At 39.9% G+C, this 21791-nt stretch overlaps 1 long non-coding RNA gene across 3 annotated transcripts in view; it reads right to left on the bottom strand.

Annotated features, from left to right (window-relative positions):
• Positions 1-15301, bottom strand: part of LOC103821133 (uncharacterized) — a 39043-nt gene extending 23742 nt beyond the window's left edge. For all 3 annotated transcript variants that reach the window (XR_007778539.1, XR_007778538.1, XR_007778540.1), the window contains exons 1-7: positions 11256-15301; positions 10134-10263; positions 9071-9242; positions 3500-3574; positions 3066-3362; positions 2053-2123; positions 1811-1872 (exon numbers count right to left, since the gene is read on the bottom strand). This is a non-coding gene — a long non-coding RNA (uncharacterized LOC103821133). The remainder of the gene's footprint in view (positions 1-1810; positions 1873-2052; positions 2124-3065; positions 3363-3499; positions 3575-9070; positions 9243-10133; positions 10264-11255) is intronic.
• Between the last annotated feature and the right edge of the window lie 6490 nt (positions 15302-21791).

Below are 21791 nucleotides of genomic sequence, written 5' to 3'. Positions count from 1 at the left end.
ATATTTTGAAAGGCAATTAAAGAAAAAAATAAGGAAAGAGTGACACTAACATGACAGCTGTTGAGGAGGACATAAACAAACATTTGCCATTGACAGCAGAAATCTAAAGTTTAACATTTGAAAACTTATTAACAATGAGAAGTAAAAGGTCTGTCTGTGTGCTCTGCATCACTGGGATATCAGACACAGCTTTTAAAAGAACTTAATTTGAAAGAGATATATTTAACTATCAGATGGCACAACAGTAGCATTCCTAATTCACTGGATTTTGGACATGAAATCACATGACTGTTAAAAAAAAAATTGACTCATTTTTATAGTAAATCAAGGCAACCTCCGATGCAGGGAGAAATGATGCATCTGACTCCATTTTATCAGGCTAATGAATTACTTTATTATACTATATTATTATACGCTATATTACACTATATCTAAACTGAATCTGCCAAGCACTCAGCTCAACTGCCTAAAATCTCATGGCTGTCAGCTGACAGTCCTGACATACCGGGGATTCAATTGGTCAATGAATCAAAACACTCACACCAGAATCCAATCAAGCAAATTCCTTCAGGTAACAAATCTTCCTCAATGCATTCCACTTGTTCCAAAACACAGGAGAGTAAATGAGATAAGAATTGGTTTTTTTTCCTCTGAGTTTCAGAGAATGTCAATCCCAGAAATATCCTTGGGAAGTTGTGCCTTGCTTTTCTCTGAAGAGAAATGCAGCCACACATTTTGAATTAAATTATAGAGAACAGTTAGGTTAAAACTCAGGTAATGGAGATAACAGTGTTTGAGAGCAAAGCTCTCCAGGAAACAGCACTGACAGAATCTTTTCTCAAGTAGCACTCCAGAACTTTCACTACTTCCCTCTAGACTACACAACAACTTAAAGCACAACTGGCTGATTGTGCTCAAATTGGCAGTTTTGTTCAAGAAAATACTATTTGATCTGCCTGTTGGAAAGAAGGCAATGGATCTTCTGTGTTTGCAAAGTCTACAGGCAAATCTCTACAAGCAAATGCCACAAGTTGGCAGAAAAAAGCTGTGAAACATAGCACTCATCCCATGCAGATAATCACATAATCCTACAATGGTTTGGGCTGGGAGGAATTTTAAAGGTTATTTCATTTCATCCCTGCCATGGCAGGGACACCTTCCACTGGGAAGCAGTTGCAGGCTGCTCCAATCCCAAGTGTCCAGTGTGGCCTTAGACACTGCCAGGGATCCAGGGGCAGCCCCAGCTGCTCTGGGCACCCTGTGCCAGGGCCTGCCCACCCTGCCAGGGAAAAATTCCTTCCCAATATCCCATCTAATCCTGCCCTCTGGCAGTGGGAAAATGTTACACTAGAACTCATCCTAAAGTCCCATTTAAGAAGATTGCCTCATTTCACTAAAGACATCAGAACAGAAGCAAAGATGAAAGAAATAAAAATCTCTTTTCCCTCTTGCTCCCCTCTCTCGACCTGGAAAGAAACCAAACATTGATTTAACCCTTCTGTAGCTGTATTTCTAAGATATTGGTAACAAAGACCAAAGCTTTAAGTTGGCATGATTTAATCAACTTCTGTGAGAGATACTCAGCTGAACTGCTGCCAGATTAGTTGTTGTTGTTATACTCTACTCTGCAGTTTTGTACTTCTAATCAGTACTCAACAAGAACAGGAGCGCCCTGAATTTTCTCACTGGATGGTCTGGATGGAACTGTAAAAAGAAAGCAATTCTGTGTTCTTGAAAGCAACAGGAATATACACTACAACACATCAAGGTTTCTGTTAGCAAATCAAAGGAGATTCGCAAATGGACTCACCCATTTCCAGCAGCAGGTCTGTAGCTGCACCGGGATGCTCAGTGAAACCTTATTGCTTATTCCTGGAGGAAATAAAAAAGGGTTTGAGGACACCAGCACAGCCCATGTCTAGATCTTCTGACCTCAATTTGGCCAAGATCTAAGAGGGAACAAGTGGTGCTGGACAGAAAGCAGCTGGGCTTGGAGACTGGCAGATGTTTCATGGTGTGAGAGAAGCAGTTTGGCAGCAGAGCACAACTCACCCCACAGCAAAGGGCTCCATTGCTGACATTTTTAGAAGTGCTGTCTGCTTCCAGCAGCTCCAAGAAATCTCCTGGAAAATAACAAAACAAGCCGTACATTTGTTTAGTTTCTCAGACATCTTCCCCCAAACTGTACACGTAAGAATACTGAGGTAGAAAGTGCTTTTATATTGATTGTTTTTTCCTCTTTATATTTAACAGCTGGAGTGTTAAAACAGAATTCTGAGTAAATTAAAGCAATAACAAAATTACACAGGGCAGCTGTTTCAGCTATTTCTACAGAGCTCTCTTTAGAAGAGCTAATGAATCTAATGGAATCTAACAGACACTGCCAAAGCAGCAATAAGTGATTTAAAATGTAGGGGAAAGTCTCATACAAACAGCCTCACCAAGCACTAAAGGAAGTAACACAAAACTCTTGGGGCTTCTCACTTTTAACGAAAAATCAAATAGATCTCTGTTCATTTATTACCGTGGTGCTCACAAGCTCTCTCCAGTACAGGACCTGTCAGAATTTCTATTACCCTCATTACTGAAGTGTTTGTAACTTGCCTAATTACAAATGTGCTCAAGGCTGCAGCTTGCTTTCACTTACTGCCTGGTTAATCCCCATTTCCCATTTCATTTAAATTTTGAAATAGTTTTTTTTGTTTATTTTATGCAAAAGAATAAAGATGAGAGATTTGTTCAACTACTGTAATTCTTCGATTTTTCTGTAAATGCTGCCTGTAAAAGCTGACATGTGGGAAGTGTTTCACTGTAAATCATTCAAATGGGGCAAATTTGGTTTCTTTACTGATGGAGGAGGTGCTGCCCCTCCTCAGCCAGCAATTTGTGCAGTAACCTGGGGTGTGCTCTTATGAATGTTTGTTTTATAGCACTCCTAGATTATTTTCATTCCTTCCAGGGGTCATGGGGTACAGGAACCCTCCTTCAGGATGGATTTGAGAGGGACCAAACTTCCCAATGCCTTAGGAAAGCCCCTTTCCTAAGGAGGCAGAGCACAGCCATACCCTGGGCAGCAGTGATTTCACAACAAAATAAACCCCATCAGGCTCTCGATGAGACTCTCAAGATTCTAAAAGCACTTCAAAGTTCTTCCCAACAGCCTTCCATGTTCTGCCTTCCCTGGATGTGGCGCTCTGACTCCTCAGTGGCTTCAAAAGGCTGCCAAAGTGCTTTGAGTGAGTCTCCTGAGTGGAATTCCTGCAGAGGGTTGAACTGTGCCCTCATCTTCCTCAGAGGAGGCCAGAGCCTTCTGGTGTGGAGCCATTTGTACCAGTCAAGGACAGGAGTGGAAAAATGAAACACTATTAAAAAAAAAAAAAAGTCAGATATAAAGTTTCTGTGTGAACTCCTCCCCATGGAGGACTGCAGATCTTCCTTAGGAATGGCTGGAGTTCCTGTTCTCCAGGAACAGGATGAGTGCACACAGCATGATCCTCACCTTTGCGCTGTGCCCTCTCAGGCTGTGCTCTGCCACCCAGTTTATTGCATTGGGTGTCTCAGGAGAGCAAATTTTCTGACAAAAGAGAGATATTTGATATTTTCACTCATCATCCCATCAGATAAATCACTCATTTCCCCAGAGTTTAAGGGTTTTCCTTCTGATTCATATTGAATGTAAGAAACAACAATCTTTTCTTCTGTTACTGAAGCATTATTGTGACACTCTTTAAAGCAAGTTTTTTCCATACTTCCCATATATTTAATGATAACAAGTATATTATCAGTGACCAAACATAATTTTAGTTAGAGCAAATGATTTCACATCTGAGGGATTAAATTTAAAGGTAGCCTCTCCTTTTTAGCTGGACATTTTAGTCAGATTTAACTCCTAGTATTTACATTTCTTGGGCAGAATTTATAGTATTTAATTTAGTCTACTCAAGCACAAACTAACTGGATCTAAGCACAAAATATGCTTTCATGCCTTGCATTTTTATTACCTTTTTCATCAGAAAGACTCATTGCTGTATTTTTCACAAAATATTTTCATTCATTTTTCAAAGGAAAGCTGCTAACAAATTAGTTTCATTCATTTTTTCCAAATGAAGCTGCTGCTTTGCCCAGATTCAGACACAAAACAGAGCAGTTCTGTGAGCTGACACCCACAGAGCCAAGAAAAATCTGCAATGGTTGAGATTACACAGAGTATATAAAAAAAGGCAGAAGTGCTGCCCCATGGACTTTTGAATCATATTGGCAATTTTGACAATAATTAATAAATAATCTCAGCATATGCTCCAAGTTGTGGCCCTGAGCAAACACACGTAAAAGATAAGCTTAGTTACCATGTAAATAAAGGGAAATTATGTACATGTCTTTAAGGGACTTTGTAAGCAAGGTTTGGAAGTTTGATTAATATCTAAACAGCTACACCCAGCAACATGCTAATTGGATGTCAATTACTTACTAAAATAGTTGCATTTATAATGGTAATTGAAACTAAACTTGCTATAATGATTTATTATTCCTAGTTTTCAAACTCTTTAATTATCTTACTCGTGGAAAGACCACACTTGTGATTCAAGTGGTTCCATAAAATTAACATATTGAATAGGAATGCTGAGAGAACTTATTCAAGAACTGTGTGGTTCATAAAATCCATATACTTTTATCATACAGCCAGTCTGATACAGTGTCTTAATTTCATTTCTCCTTAGAGGTAGGAAGTGACCACATACTCTGTGTTTAGGATATTAATCCATACTGAATTCACACAAAATTGTGTTCAAATTTCAGTATTGCAGATAAACAAAGCCTGGCTGTTTCTGATGTTATGAAATCATCTCTTTTGAAATAATGTATTTTAATCACGGGACCTGGATCTAGTCTTGATAAAATTATAAATTCTGATTTGTTAAAAAAACAGTGATGGGAGGTCACTTGAATAGAAGAATGTTTTAGAACATGCTAAGCAAAGTCCAGATTTAGTGGTTAAAATAGACTGTTTTGACTTCCCATTACAACTTAAATTCTGAGAATTCACTATTAATATGTAACTGTCATACCCAACAGATATTCATGATTTAGATAAATGGACATAATATGAAATAAAAAAATAGATACTTTAAATTCTTTTAAGAGAGAATTTTAATACACTGATCATTTACCCTGAATAAAAGTCTCAAACCTCTTTTCCTTAAATCCAAGTCAAAGAGAAGTTTTACAGATTCCACATTTGAAATAACAGACCTTGAGTTGCTCCCTGGCTGGATTTTAGTTTATTTTATTCCAAGTGTAACGTAATTTTGGCGAATTCTTGCAGTCATATGAACTGGGAGAGGGCATTTCAAAGGCTACCTCATCAGTGAGGCACATAGCTTGGCCTCAGAAATCCCAGAAAACACCTGCTAAACAAAAATGCTCTCTTCCATTGAGGAAAGCCCATATTATCTCATTAAATCCCCTCATAAGGTTCCTGCCCATAAAACTCATGACTAAGCTGAGCACAAATACAACACCAACAACCTCAAGAGTGACACCTCCAGATTCTTGGCTGATAAGATCTGTGCATTCTCCTCCAAAAAATTTGCCTCTGTAGAAAGCCAAGAATTTTTGCTTTAAGGTCTGATGAAAAACTAATGGATTTCCAGTGCCTGCAGGAGCTGCAGGAAAGATGGAGAGAGACAATTGCCAAGGGCTGGAGGGACAGGACCCAGGGAATGGCTCCCAGTGCCAGAGGGCAGGGCTGGGTGAGATATTGGGAATGAGGAATTGTTCCCTGGCAGGGTGGGCAGGCCCTGGCACAGGGTGCCCAGAGCAGCTGTGGCTGCCCCTGTATCCCTGGCAGTGCCCCAGGCCAGGCTGGACATTGGGGCTTGGAGCAGCCTGAGACAGTGGGAGGTGTCCCTGCCATGGCAGGAATGGTACTGGGTGGGCTTTAACGTCCCTTCAAACCCAGCCCAAACCATTTCATAATCCTATGATTTTATGACTCCCTATTAATTTCAAGGGGTTTTAGATGTGGCTCTTAATCAAAAGGGCTCTAAAAATCTGTGCAGTGGACACCTTCCTACTTAGCAAGTAGAGTTCCTTAGCAACTAATTAGTGAAGTAGAAATGAATGATAGAAATGTTAGTGTTGATTAAAAATTTTATAAACCCTGGTAAGAAAAGTGAAATTATATAAACCCTGGTAAGAAGGGTGAATCTTGCACCTGGGCACAGAGGCAGGATTACACAGCTCATTCATAAGTGAAAGCTGATGAATGAATTGTGTAATGCTGCCCCTGTGCCCAGCCCTGGTGGCACATCTAGAGTGCTGTGGTCAGCTCTGGATTCTCAGCACAGCAGGGACAGGAGCTCCTGGAATAGGGCCAGCAGATGAGGGGAAGGCTGGACTGGCCACTGCATGTCAGCTACAGCAAAATCATCTCTGGTTCAGCAAAGAAAAAGGAGAACAAAGAATCAGCAGCTTCTAAGAGTTTACTGATTAATAGTGGGATATTTAATGAGTGCACTGGATACTCTCCTATCCATTAGAACACACTTCTGTTTTCTTTAGTTTCTTTTTTTCTCACTGAGAAACAACAGATGAGCACAAGTTTCATAAATTAGCTTCACTTGGATTTCCATCACCAAAAGGCAAAGAATTGTAATTAGCTGTGATATTATTAGGCCATTTAAAACAACTGCTATCATGCACAGTTAATGCTTTTGAAGGAGCTGTATTTATCCCATGGAATGCTTTGGGCTGGAAAGGACCTCAAAGCCCACCCAGTGCCACCCCTGTGATGGGCAGGGACACCTTCCACTGTCCCAGGCTGCTCCAAGCCCCAGTGTCCAGCCTGGCCTTAGGCACTGCCAGGGATCCAGGGACAGCCACAGCTTATCTGTGCCAGGGCCTGCCCACCCTTAGCTGTAGAAAATTTCTTCTTTGTATCCCATCTAAATCTTCTCTCTTTCAGTTAAAAAGATTAAGAAGGTTATGGGATTAAAGAATTTGTTTTGCTTGTGACATACTGCAAAGAGCTTCTTATTCTGAAGAGCAGATTATATTTTAAAAATTGAATCAGATTTAAATCAATAATCTCCTTATTCTACTTTATGACTTTAATATTTTTTCATATATAAATCTAAATTCCAGTAAAAAAATCATGGCTCATATCATCCTTCCTGTAAATGTTGTTATTTTCACCTGCAGTGGTGTAGTCACAAGAAAAATCTATTCTGCTCACACTATATCTAAAAATATATAAATGACGAATAAAGTGCTGCATTAAATATTCAAGAAATCTCACTTTAACTGTGGATACAAATACATTCAGAGCACTAAAATTCCAAGAAACTGCTGAGAAACCATAAGTTTTACATTAATTTGCAATGTGCTGTCTCCTTACTAATGTGCTTTCCTTCTTTCACTGTTAAAGCTCACAGAAATATTTTGTTTTTTAATCCTGTTTTCTTTCTAAAGGATACAAAAAATTGCCATTAAAACTCAGTCAGTGGTAGAATGATGCTCAACACACCATCTTAATAAAAAACTGATTTCTCCTGACCCAGCCTGGCACTGGAACCAGCTGTAGGTTCCATTTTAAGTTTTATACCCATGGCAAGACCAGAGGTTATCCAACCATGCTCATAAAGGATATTTCTCATCCTGACTGTGCAGCTGAACATTCAATATCCTCTCCTAGGAGGAAGATCTCTTGAACACGTGAGCAGGCTGCACCCTGCTGGGAGGAAGGCAAAGATGGAGGATTTGGGTTACAGGAGCATGGGTTAGACTGTCAGATCCACTGCAGCTCTGCAATGAATTAGGGGCATAAACAACACTGAGATAACTGAGGTTACACATCCAGCTCTCACAAGGGCTCCACTGCATCCCCATGGGCCTCCTGAACTGCCCAGTGCTGCTGCAAATCAAACTTCAAAAAACATGTGTGGAGTGGGAAAGAAAAAAACAGAATGTGACTGTAAAAGGATTCACCATCTTAAGCCATGACAACCAGAGAGAGAGACAGAAAGAGGGGGAATCTTCAAAGAGCAGTGGGCGGAGCTGAGCAGTAAGTGTGGAATGCAAGGAATAAAACACCCAAAGCTGAGGAACTGTGATTTGACCACACCAGCAGCAGCTAAAGGGGAAGAAGACGTTTAATTCTTTCACTTGCACACTTATTTACAACATCCTGGAAAGAGATGCTCAGACAAACTCCTGTTGTTGTTATTCTTATTAGCTTTATAGTTAAAAATAGCATTTAGTTAAATGCATTAATTAGGATGGCAAAAATTGAAGTGAGATGGGAAATTGAATTTAGAACTTCAGCTTTCAACACAAACTTGCCCCAAAGATTTGTTAAAAGAACAAAGCACAACTGTACTTCATAAACATGAATTCTTTCTATGATGGCTGCATTTCAATTAAATGTTGGCTAGATCCAGTATTCTCCAGTGTTTAGCTTATTTATTGCAATTCTTTTTGCATTTGCCCTCATTCGTTATACTAAACATCAAGTGTATGCAATGGGATTTTTTAATTGCTTCAGCCCAAGAGCAATCATTATATAAAGATGTCCTCAGGGTACTGAAATATCTACAGCACCTCCTTACATCTACAGGAGATGCAAACAGACAGTGGCTCATGTAAAACTGGATTTTATTTCTGTTCAAGAAGGAAACAAATGTGGCCTCTGGGTATCAATATTAAACAGGGGCCACTGGCAGAAAGTAAAATCACAGAAACATGCAACCCAGAATGGTTTGGGTTTGAAGGGACCTGAAAGCTCATCCAGTGCTATCACCTTCCACTGTCTCAGGCTGCTCCCAGCCCCAGTGTCCAACCTGGCCTTGGGCACTGCCAGGGATCCAGGGGCAGCCCCAGCTGCTCTGGGCACCCTGTGCCAGAGCCTGCCCACCCTGCCAGGGAACAATTCCTCATTCCCAATATCCCATCCAGCCCTGCCCTCTGGCAGTGGGAGCCATTCCCTGGGTCCTGTCCCTCCAGCCCTTGGCAATTGTCTGTCTCCATCTTTCCTGCAGCTCCTTCAGGCCCTGCAAGGCCACACTGAGCTCACCCCAAAGCTTCTCCTGTGCAGTGAACAATGCCAGCTGTGCCAGCCTTTCCTCCCAGCAGAGCTGCTCCATCTCTCTGCTCATCCTGGTGCCTCCTCTGGGCTCTCTGCAGCAGCTCCAGCTCCTTGCTGTGCTGGGCCCAGGGCTGGGGCAGCTCTGCAGGTGGGGTCTCACCTGAGCAGAGAAAATAAAACAATGTGAAGAGGAGAGGAGAGGAGAGGAGAGGAGAGGAGAGGAGAGGAGAGGAGAGGAGAGGAGAGGAGAGGAGAGGAGAGGAGAGGAGAGGCGAGGAGAGGAGAGGAGAGGAGAGTGAGAGGAGAGGAGCGGAGAGGACGAGGCGAGGAGCAGGAGGGAGCGGAGGCAGGAGAGGCGAGGATGCGACGAGGAGACGGAGACGGATGAGGAGCAGGAGAGGAGAGGAGAGGAGAGGAGAGGAGAGAAAAAACAACTAAATTGTGGATATCTAAGTTTCCCATCAAAGTGTGAGTGACACCTGTATCAAGAAGAAGCATTTTTCCCCAGCCCAAATCAGATGGTCAAAAGTAGATTGAAAGGACAACAGTTTACTGGTGAAAATAGGAGATTTGTGCAGATACTGGATTTCCTTTCCAGCTCAGATCCTCCAGGGTCTCCTCATGTTCATTCCCTCTCCCAGGGTGCATTCCACCTATTGGGATACTCCCAGGTCAGAGGAATGCATTCAGATTTTTTTTGTCCCCGCAAATCCCCGCAAATTTAAAAAACATTTTACTGATTAAAAAAAACCAAAAAACAAAACAAAACAAAAAAAACAACAAACAAAAAAAACCCTAGGGCATTTGTTATAAAATTAAGATTATACAACAAATTAAAACATTGGAAAGTTCTTTGTTTTATATTATTCCTTTCAATTTTTTAACTTTTACTTCAAAATTCACACATGTCTATATTCATCCATGTTGACACAGAGCATGCAAGGCTCTGGAAAATGCTCCTCTTTGCCCTTTACAGTTCTCAGCTGTGAATATGGCGGGTTTGTGGGTCGGAGACAGAGACAGCCACTCACCTGATGTCCCAGCCACTCACCTGATGTCCACGTGGCAACAGAGAGAGCTTGTCCCTTGAGCCCCTCTTTATAAAGGGGATTTACCGGCATAACCCCATTGGTCTGATCTTTTAACACTGCCCAGGTCCCCGACCAGTGAGATGTCTGCAGCTTAGGATGGAAAGTAATTGGTTGAGGTTCCAGTCAGTCAACCCAGGGGCCAGTTTGGTTTCTTATTTATAGCTGAATTAATTAGCCCAGTACAAGCCAGCTTGTAGTGTGATATACTGTGGCATTGCCTCCATTTTTTCTTTATTAAAAACGCAACTTGCTCTCTGTCACCCATCTGCAAGGGCCCTTTGCAAGCCAGGTGACAGAAGACAGCATGGGTCTAATTTGCTTCAGGCCATGTATCTCTGGAGCTGCAGCATTCACTTCTAGGAGCTGTTAGGCGAGAACTACTAATAGCCTTTCAGGCTAACGTGTGAGAGGCTATTTTCTTAGAAGTTACAACTTATCTCTAAAAACAAGAAACTATTTAACTCTAAAACCATTTAACTCTTAGGACCATTAGAGAAAAACTAAACTACTAGAAAAACAATCTGTAAACAGAAAAAAAACCAGTTTGGAAACAGGAAAAAAAAATTGTAAACAAATGAAGTAACTGTCACTTCAAGAGTCCCAAATTTCCATGAGGTAGGTGATCAATTGTTCTGGTTATAGGGCTTTGTGATGGCTGTTGAGGGGTCACCAGGAGGATGCTGCCTGAGGTCCTGAGCAGGATGTGGTGAAGGCTGGACACATCTGGCAGGTGTGCAACATGTCTCAGTGTCTCTTTAAAGGCATTCATATCATTGTTCTCAGGTAATAAGATCTCAAGGACCCCCCCATCTTTTGGTGAGGAGGTCTCTCACCGTTACCTTGGGTTTGGGGTTTCGGGCAGCTGAACATCACTGGATGATTGTACTATTATATGATTGATTGAAAGACACGAGAAAACCATGAGAACATTGTATCACCCAAGACTTAAAGGGGGGGGGTGTACATTCACCCGCAAATTTTTTCCCTTTTCTTTGTTTTAATAAAAAATAGGAACAAAAAGTGGATTTTTGAACAATACTAATAAGGCAAAACTTACAATTGTGAATATGTTTTAATATTACCTGGGGTCTACTATTGCTGAGGTATTTCTTTTTTCACAACGAGAACTTGAAAGAACCTCTTCCAGACAAGGTTTCCTTTTTATCCTAAAGGAAAAAGGGTTAGCTTTTGCAAAGTTTGCACAGAATTATCTAGGTCTAATAGTATATGTTTCCTTTACCAGCCAGGTTCAGGGCTTGATCAGGGCCAAGAACTTGGTTGGAAAAGGTTTGCCCAACCTGTCAGTCAACCCAGGGGCCAGCTGGGTCTCTTATCTATAACTGAATTAATTGCCCAGTACAAATGAGCTTGTACTGCGATATACTGTGACACTCAGCAATGTGTAAATGAGATGCAAAGAATAAAACCTGTTTCTGAAACAGAAAAAAAAAGTGCACAATTTTATAGATGGCCAGTATTTTATCTCTTCAGCATTGCAAGAAATGCCACACAAGAATCTGATTTAAAGGGTTCTCAAGGCAATTTTCAGAAAATTTTAAAATCAGTAACATCACTAAAAATATCCACATATAATTTTGTATTCATAATACGACATGTATGTTCAAGGTGTACACAATTGTGAAGCACAAAGCAACCAAACATTGTCAGTCTATCATCTCCATTGATATTAAAATTCACACTGATAAGAACTAAACAAACAGAAGGTTTGTCTTTATGTGTGATGGAAAGTTCAAACCGAGAAAAGTCTGGGGAAAAAAAAAAGTGGAAAAATATCTGAAAATCTGTCTGTTAAAAAATATGCCAGAACACTTTTTCTAAGGTTTATTGGAAGAGATAAAGCAGCTCTGAATTGTGTTCACACACAGAGAACATCACAGGGCCAATTTTGTGCCTGGCAACAGTCTTTGGAAAACTTTGGGGAAGAGCTTGGAACCAGGGTCTGGAAGCAGATCTGGACAACGCAACCTTGATCCTCATGTATTCCTATGTGGGAGAGGGAGAGATCAGGCCAAAATCAAGTAGCTATTTAAACCACCTGCAGAACACATATTTTTGATGTTCTTTGTAGGTTTTTGCTGACTCCCAAGGTAAATAAAGGATAGAAGATGTGGAAAGGCAGAATGTGTTTAGAAGGGATAGAAGGACCAAGGAGAGGAGATGCAAGAACACAAACTCACCCAAAAATGTTATCTAAACAGTGCAGTGTTGAAGCCATGTCAGGAAAATGGGAACCCTTAAGGGATGAACAATGTGAGACAGTAGCATGTCCAGGAATACATTGTTCTGTTTTCAGATTGCTAAAATCAACTTATTTTTTGGGAAGAGTATTCACAATGTGACTAATCTGTATTACGACTGTTGGTTAATATATTTTTGTATGGAGAGTGATGGAGAAAAAATAATATAAATTACAATAATATTGACTATTATGAGATATGTTTTCTAATGAGTTTTGTTGTCTGTGTTTCATGGCACAGCCTTCAAACACTAACTTATGCAAAGATTCCAAGCCCAGAGCTCATCTATCATTAATAATTTTGTGGAACTGGCAATTACTAATATGTGCACAGTGCCATTTTAGTTTATAAAAATGTCCTCTTAAAATTAGCTTGCCTGAAGTTTCTGATGTGCAAATTAAGCATCTTATTTATCTTGCTTGGTCTTCCTGGCTGGCTTGATCAGTACTATATTAGGTAGGCAGAGGAGTGTTAAATGTAAAACAGCAATCTCTCAAAAAATCTATGAAAGGCAGCAATTACAGCCAAGCAGAAGGTCAGAGGTCACCAGCCTTGGTGAGGTGAGAAGAATGAGAATGTTCCCGGCCTGAAACTGTCTTAATTTATGCAATTTCCAGGAAGCTTTTGTATCTCCTGATCAGGGATTTTCCTGTAAGATATATCATCCAATATCCTGTTCCACCACAAGGTTACTGGACCTGCTGTTATTTGCACCAGTGATGTGCTCAACGAAGAGAACTGCCAGAACTTTCCAAACCTTTGCTCTCAGATGGGGCTACCAGACCCTGAAAGGGAAAGTAAAGAAAGTTAACTTCCTTGGTTGACAGCTCCATCATCCAAGATATGTGGCTCCTAACTAGACACAAAACTTAGACTGAGCACACAGCAAGAGGGGAAGGCAGTAGAGACATGACAGATGACTAAAAATTATTTTCCTCCTTAATTCTGTGGCCAGCTTGTTTCTCCAAATTCTTCTTTAATGAGGGAATATCTTTGAAAGCAGACAGACCTCCCTGGGGTTATATTTTGCAGAATAGAACCTACCAAACCCCCTTGCTAGAGTAACTGCTTCCACAGGGAGAAGTCTGTTTGGAATTAAACTAAACAGGCATCTCTGCAAGGTAAAAAGATTTTGTTGTCCTTGGAGGTTTAGTATCAAATCTAAACAAAAAGTAAACCACAGTATTGGGTGTTGCTCCCAGCAATTCCACTGCAGTCACTTCTCACAAACCACCTGAGAGAACAATTCCAATAGGTGCAATTGCAGGAGATAACGACTTGCTTAGCTATTCAAACCCAATAAAACTATCAGCTCTAGTAACTTCTCAAGAACACTTAATATAGTGGGCATTTCATTACTGCTTTCAACATTCTCAATATTTAATGATCATAAATAGATTGAAATGCTTACATTCAGCTCCTCGCCCTGTGGAGTTGAAAGTAGGTTAGAGAGAAAAGTTTAGCAAACAGTTTCTGAAGAATATTTTTGATTAATCTTAACACTGACCTGGCACTTGGATAGAATTAAGAGAAAAATGTGCAAATTTACCATGCCTAAAGACTGCATTATCTTGTCATAGATCTTAAAGGATATTTTCTGCTTTCTTTTTCTTTCTGTCATAATCACCACTGTGGCCTTGTCTTCATTTTTCTTAGAATAAGATCATTTACAATGTACATTGCCATTTATGAGCCTAGCTAAAATACATGAAAGCTCTCTGGAACCAGTAGTTCTAGCTGAGAAGAACGAAGAGAAGATGGCACAGAGGAAAGCTGGCACTGTGCCCTCCTCAAAATCTGATCATTTATTAGGAAGTAGAAACAAAAATTGTTGGGTCCTCTGGTCTCTTTTGAAGATTGGATCTTTCCCAACACTTGCCATGAAACTTTCCCATAAATCATTTGGAGCTGTTAATTTACCTACATTAGAAAGCTCTTGGCACTAATGACTCCTGAAAACATAGATCAGACAGCAAAGAGAAAGATTCTGCAGAGCCTAAAGATTGGGATAGAGAAAAATTGCCACTGTCTTCCAAAATTACTGTTTCAGGACACTTTTTAGGCTTCCTACGTCAAGGCTTCTCAAAGAGGATGATATTCCCAGGGATTAGAAATGATGATTTTGAGGATTCTCAAACTTACAGTAACAATATCACAGTCTGAGCTGAACAGCTTCATTTTTATCACAATCTCTCTTACCTTTACTCTAGATATGAGTCTAATTATGTTAAGCTTGATTTAATTAGCTACATTTCTGTCTGAGGAGGATTCTTAATTTATTCTTGAGTCTTCACAACTGACTACTTTATCTAGCAAGATCCTTTTGAATGAAACAACATTAAAGCTGCTCTAATTAAACACTTTCTATGGGAGAGGTACACAAACAGACCAACTAAAAAAAACATATTAATTATTTCATGGATAAAAAGAGTTCCCTCTGGGGATGGTGAGCCACTTCCAGGTTGTTCAGAGAATCTGTGGCTGCCCCTGTATCCTTGGAAGTGTTCCAGGCTAGGTTGGATGGGGCTTGGAGCAAATTGGGATAGTGGAAATTGTTTAAAATAAATGATCTTTAAGGTTGCTTCCAACCCAAACCATTCTGGGATTCTGCAATTATGCTGCCATTCTATCCGAGAGCAAAGACAAGACCATGATGATCACAATGTATGGTGGATGCTGAGACAGCCATACATAATCCAGCCACAGGGAAAAGCTGACACACTGCATAGAAGGTCAAAAAAAGTTCATCAGGAATTCAGCTGGAACTCTCCTAGCTCTTGGTGACATGGCTGTTTCACTGGGAGTGATAACAACAGAAAGATAAACAAAGCATCCTAAATATTTCATTCATTTTCAGCTCTGTATGGATCTGTAAGCCAGCCAAATACATAGCTGGATAAAAAGCTATGTATAATATAAGGTAGCTTAGAGCTAAAAGAGCTGCAAATATAGAACCCTCCTGTTTGAAGTGTCTGTATATCATGTAGATCACAGAGGAGGACAAAAGATCAAGACAATGGGCTGAATTACAGGCACAATGCTCAGAAGTTACCATAGAAAGACTTACCTTAAACCCAGTATTTGTGTGCAGCAAAAAAATCAATTCATTCTGTTTACCTGTTTTGTGTTATTTTCTAAATGTTTCAGTGAAAGACTTCAGGCTGAGAACTTCAGAGAACTGCAGCCTTAAAAACTCCTAATACACCACTGCATTTTCAGCATGAATTTCAACATAGCCAAGACTTGTCCAGTCTGCAAACTTCTCCCCAGTTTTAGGTAGCCATAGGTTGATACCATTTGGGAAAAGTGCAAAGTTTCCTGATCCCCTTTCAGCTGTTTTCTGTCAGGAAAATTTGAAAAACAAAGAAAGGAAACAGTAAGATTGTATTTGAGAACGCTTTCTCTTCTTCACTTTCATGTCTGACTGTGCTCTGTGAATTAAACATCCCAAAACTGTTTATTCTCTCATTCTCTGATAAAGGACATCTTTATGTAGTTTTATATTTTCATACTGAATAAAGGAACTTTATTTTGTTTTATCTGTCACAACGTACAAAAGAAAGACAAAGAACATAGAAAACAAAAGCAAGAATTGCAAGGCTCCTTACAACCTGCAATTTACTCTTTTTCTTGCACAAAATATATTAAAAAAAGATCTGGCTTTGAGATAAATATACCTTATAGCTCTTTTGAGTGCCCCATTATGCCAAAGGAACACAAGGTAGATTAGAAACATGACAGGACTTCAAAACTAAATCTTCTGACAAGCCTGACTTGCACATAACTGTGAGACTAGTGAGAAGTTTAAAAGACTTTTTTTTTCAATTATCATTATTGCTTTAGTTTTCTAAGCACTGAAAACCTCAATATTTTGAAACATTTTAGTCTCAGAGGCAGTAGGACAAGGCCTACAAAGCTGTAGAGGCTCCTTCTCTGAAGATATTCCACCCCACCTGGACGTGTTCCTGTGCAACCTGCTTAAGGCGTCTCTGCCTTGGCAGGGAGTTGGTGCAGGTGAGCAGAGCCAGGGTCTGCTCCAGTTTCAGTACATGAAGTTGTGTTATCAGATCTGTTTCCCATCATACTTGGAAAAAGGGGGGGAAAACCAACTAAAACCCATCAACAAGTGAGAGACCTGTCTGTGGCGAGTGAGGTTTCCCAGCACTCCTTCCTGGCTCACTCTGCACATTCCCTTTTTCATGCTGGGTTCTCTCTCAGGTGTTTGTCTCAGAGGTTTGAAACGAGACTGAGGTGTTCTGCCCCTTCTCCTGACCTGGCACTGCAGGCAGACAGAGATGAAGGCAGCTGGAATCTGAGCTCTGAGTTCCATCTCCCATGTTCCTTCTTGTCTGTGCTCCCTCAGAAATTCATCTCACAGAGCTTTTAAATACCCTGCCTCATTATTAGCAAATCTGTAACACACTGCAACTGTTCTCGCTTTCTAAGAGCCTGAGGTCCTGCACCCTCTGACAGCACACCATGTGGAGATATTTTCTCTCCCGTGCCTAGTTAAAAGGTTATTGATTGCCACTCACACACTGTAATTGATGGCTTTCCACTGCCCACATTTGCCTTCCTTCTGTATTTTAGCCTCTATTTCTTCCCTTCCCATTGATATTGTTGTAATTTGCAATGTGTGTACTGGTGCGAAGGTCAATACACTTTGCTGGACACTGCCTCAGTGATTTATTTTCACATCTCCTTAACTAAATCCTCGCAGTGCAGAGTTTTTTCAACCAATTGCCAGCAAACTACCGTCCCAATTCCTGCCAGCTTTGTTGCTGTGTTATTGCTGTTTGGTGAGTACATTCTCTCAGAATTCACAATTTGTTTCACTGCCAGTTTTCAGAATCAAGTCCTTGTTTAACCATCATTTCCTTCTGGAGATATTCTCCTGACTTTTGGCATGAGCTTACAATTTTCTCTTGCCTTACAGTTTACCAGATTTCCCCTTGTGGTACTTCCAGCCTGCATGATTAATGAGGGTGAGTGAACCCACTCCAATTTAGCACCTCACAAAAAAAATGTGTAACCACTCTTTAGGTCACGAAATTGGCCAATATATGTCATGATGTGAGCTGTACCATGGAATTTAAAAAAAAATCAGAGTAATAACAGAAAAGCAAAGATAACATGCAGTAAGAATGCAGTGATCTCCCAGCTGAGATCTACCAGCTGAGACTGCCTCCAGGGTACAAGTTTATACCACACACAGATTACAAAACGCTGAAGATTTAATCCAGAACTGCTACAGAAAACTGAAAAAGTATGGAGACTTTGCTGCTGAAGAGATGGACAGGGGAGTAGAATCCTGGAGATGGAGGCCTTGCGCTACCCCTGCAGGTAAGTTTTGAAATTTTCTGAATTTACTTACTTTTAATATTATCTTGACCCTTTGTTAAAAACTGTCCAAAATAGCCTTGTTTCATTTAATGCAAGGTGATGAGTTGGTTTCAAATTTAAAGGTCTATTAATCTACAAGTTGAACTGCAACCAAGGATATCAGTGCAATTTTTTTTTTAAGAGCTTTACAATATAAAGCCCATATCTCACAGTTTAGCAGTCTGCAGTCACACAGGAAATAGTTAGTGCATTAGCTTTCTTAAGCCAGAATTTCAATGATGTTTTAGTACTTTCAGCAGACACACTGAACTGATTAAATTCACAAGCTGCAAAAATGGTTTCTGACAGCTGGGAGCTACACACTGCAAGGACAAATGTTTGTCTAAATGATGAAGTCTAAAGCAATATAAACTGATAGCAAAAGGCTTTTAGCTAACCTACAGAAGGGGGAGTAAAGATTTTTCTCCTTTAGAAAGCAAGAATAAGTTGCTTGAACTTTCATATTAAAGGAGCTGCCTGCCTTTCAGGCTTTGGCAGCTTGGCCAGTGTGGAGCACTTTTGAATCTGTAAGTTAAAGGCTCCACAAGAACACACAAACAATTATTTTATTGATGAACAAGTTGCAGAATAAATCTGAGCCTGCTGCATTTTCATCTCTGCATGATCACCGAGATGCTGTGGAAAGACTCTCAAAATAAAATCTTGTTTATACTCCATTGCTAAACTACCAGCAACAGGTAACCATCAAAGGCCACTTCCTACGAGAAACAAATCAAATCTCACTGTCACCAGAACAACGATCCCAGCAGAAAAGAACAGGCTGATTGTAACTATCAAATGGGCATAATTGTGTCAGTCTGGAGGGACTGAATGACTATGCAGTGATATGTCACACATGCATATCAATTCATTATGCTTCCAAATACTCTTGCACAGCCTGGTGTGCACAACTGGAATTTGTGCTGACTGAAAAAAACCTAAATCTTAAAATCAGCCTAAAACTGATTCAAATGATTTTTCTCCCATAGGTGGTCTCCTATAACAAAACAGCTACTTGTTTCATTTAAACATTGTTGTATCAAGGTAGTCCTTGATATAACAGAAGTCAAACAACATTTAAAGTGCAAAGACTCTGGTTGCTTTTTTTTTAGTTCAGTGTGGCTGTTCTCATGAAAAGACCTCCAGGTAAACACACAGACCATGTGATTAACATTAACTTGGAATATTTTATAGAGAATTTTTGCAGCAAGCACTTAGAGATGCTGGGTTCAGCATTTACCATAATTGCCATTACCACTTACATGCAGCTTTTCCCCAGAGGACTTAAACAGAGAATGGTTTTATCTTGTTTAAACCTAATAGGCAAAAATTAGGTGCTGAAAGATAGAAAATCCATGAAAATTCACGAGGTAGGCAAATAGTATAATGCAAACCAGGAGCAATATTTAAAGCATAACAAAATGCCATTGAAAAAAATACCAGGCAGTCAGCAAAGATGATTTTTTCTACTTATTGGTAATTTAAAAAATAAAAAACCATTCAGCTTAAGTGTTTTAGGAACTTTCAAACTTTCATAATCCTACTTTAGAAATAATAAAATATACATACATATTTTTTTTCCACTCCTGACATCATAGACTTTGGAAGAAAAATATTATCCTGTCCTACATTTAAAAAAACCCCCATGCATGGAAACTGAATGGTAGCAGCTCTGATTCTCTGCCTGCAGATTGAAGAGTAGCTCCCATCACCCCCAGTTCCCAGGGCTCCCATCAGTCAGAGAAGTGCAAATTTAGCATTAAACCCAGACTCAAAACTCAAACTTTTGTCCAGTCTGGAAATACTTACTAGGTACATTTTTGTCTATTTAACAATGTTTGAAACCCACAGCAAATCTCAAATTACTGCATTTACAAAGGGGGAAGATTGATTTGCTTTTCAACAGGAGAAAAAAAATTCAGTCTGTGGCATAACAGAATTGGGGATTTTACTTCCCAAAGTTGAGGGCATGAGATTACAATGGATAAAGTGATTCTGTTTAATATTTTCCTCAACCCGAATATAGACATGTCATTTCCTACATATGCTCCTAAGGGACCTCAGAATTCCCTGAGGCAAGCCCACAGGACAGGCCAAAGCTGGATCACCAGGTGGGAAGGCTGTCCTCTCAGGATTTGTGTTGGTGGTTTTAATCCCAAAGGGTTGTGTGCATCAACTCTTATTTCACTGTTATTTTAATAGTATGGCCCAGAACATTCCAAAACCATGCTAAATTAGGATAGAATAATGAGGTGAGCTCTTTGACAATGACTCAAAGAGAAGTTCTGCACCCTTTAAAACACAGTAAGAATTGCAAAATTATCTAAACACACATAAAATATTGTTAAAGGAACAAAAAGGTACCCAGAAAGCAAATTCTGATGCTAGCAGTGGCTAGCATCAGGGGTTTTTTTGGTCATTCTCAAGCATAATGGGGCAAAAATCTGAAAACCCAGAACTGATAAAAATATCTAATGAACTTTAGCTGGGATTGAGCAGCTTTAACTTACATGTCAAAGTTCTATGGATGCATCACATGTAACAACAAAACACTCTGAGGGCATCATGTACAACACCGTAACCAGATTCCTTTTGCTTTTTTCCTTCCCCTTTTAATTTAATTCAATTTATTCACTACATGTTTCTTTGTGGACGTCACCAAACCACCCCACTTTGGAACCTGTAAATGATGACTCAGAGTTTACAACAGCTCACTGCACTTTTTCTGCAAATGTAAAAGCAGAAAAAGAGGGGATCTGTAGAAAAATAATAATTATCTTCATAAAAGCAGACTGCTAATCATAGAGAAACAAAAGCTTCCTTGCCAGAGCATGAGTGAATTACAAATTTTAAACAGTATCACTGTCTTGAAATAGTGTTGTTGAAATTAGCCATTACAGAGCTGAGACCCAAATCATTTAATGTGACCTTTAACTGGACATGATTATTGCTGTAGCAGCCAGACGTAAACTGGAGCCTCGCTTATTAGCACCAGTATTACAAAGGCCTAGGACTAAATGATGTGGTAAAAACATTGCAGCTCACAGGAATGGCCACATATTTCTTGTTTTATATTTTATCTGGGCAATATTCCTCATTCCCACCATTTTATCAGTTCAGCCCATGCTGCTGCTATTGGAAGTATTATCTCCGGTTTTATTAGGAACAAAACACCCAGTTATCTGAAGTCTTCAAAAAAATGAATGGGACTCAAGCCTTATTCTTTCAAAAAAGGAAAACAATCCTTGAGCAACTTCGAGAAAACTGGGCTATGGGAAAAAAAATTACTTTCAGCTCAAGTCATCCTGACCCTCTTTCAAGCTTTATTTCACCAAGTAACACCATGTTTGAAAAGATTAAGATGGGGAAAATTATTCTGCCCAGACCAGCAAGGCTTGCTAGATCAACATGATTACAAAGGCTGGGTAGTTGTGTTTGGTTGACACAAGACAAATTAAAAGGCAATGGTAACAATGTCATTCAGTACAGACCTTGCCATTCTCTTCAAATTGAAGTGGAAGGTTAGTGATGAAAGCTGCCTGAAAAATTCATGAACTTCCAGGAAATTGTCCTTGTAGTGAAACCCTTGAGAAGTCAAGAAGCAGGGAAAGCAAATTAACTCAAGAGTCCATTCTTTGGGCTGCCTCTTACTTGATTTCTTGAGGTGTCAAATTAGACCAAGGTTGCACAGATCAACAATTTCACTGCTGGTACAAAAACATATCAGAATACTCTCCCCCTGCTTTTTCCAACCAAATAACAAGGCGAGTTAAAAGATGACCTCAACTGTAAAACACCAGTGGTCTCCTGAATCCTGTCACCACATCCCAGCTGAGGCTAGAGCACTCTAAAGAGTCCCAGGGAGTTGCTAATAATGAGATGTTGGGCATTCATGCTTGAAATTGTAGATCATTTTTGATTAAATATCTTGCAGAGGAAATAAGGCATGGCATCCTCACAGTGAGTTTGTAGTGCAAT

Source organism: Serinus canaria, chromosome 11 (assembly GCF_022539315.1).
Source record: "Serinus canaria isolate serCan28SL12 chromosome 11, serCan2020, whole genome shotgun sequence".
NCBI classification, from domain to species: Eukaryota; Metazoa; Chordata; class Aves; order Passeriformes; family Fringillidae; genus Serinus; species Serinus canaria.
This window is presented reverse-complemented; position numbering and strand designations above follow the sequence as displayed.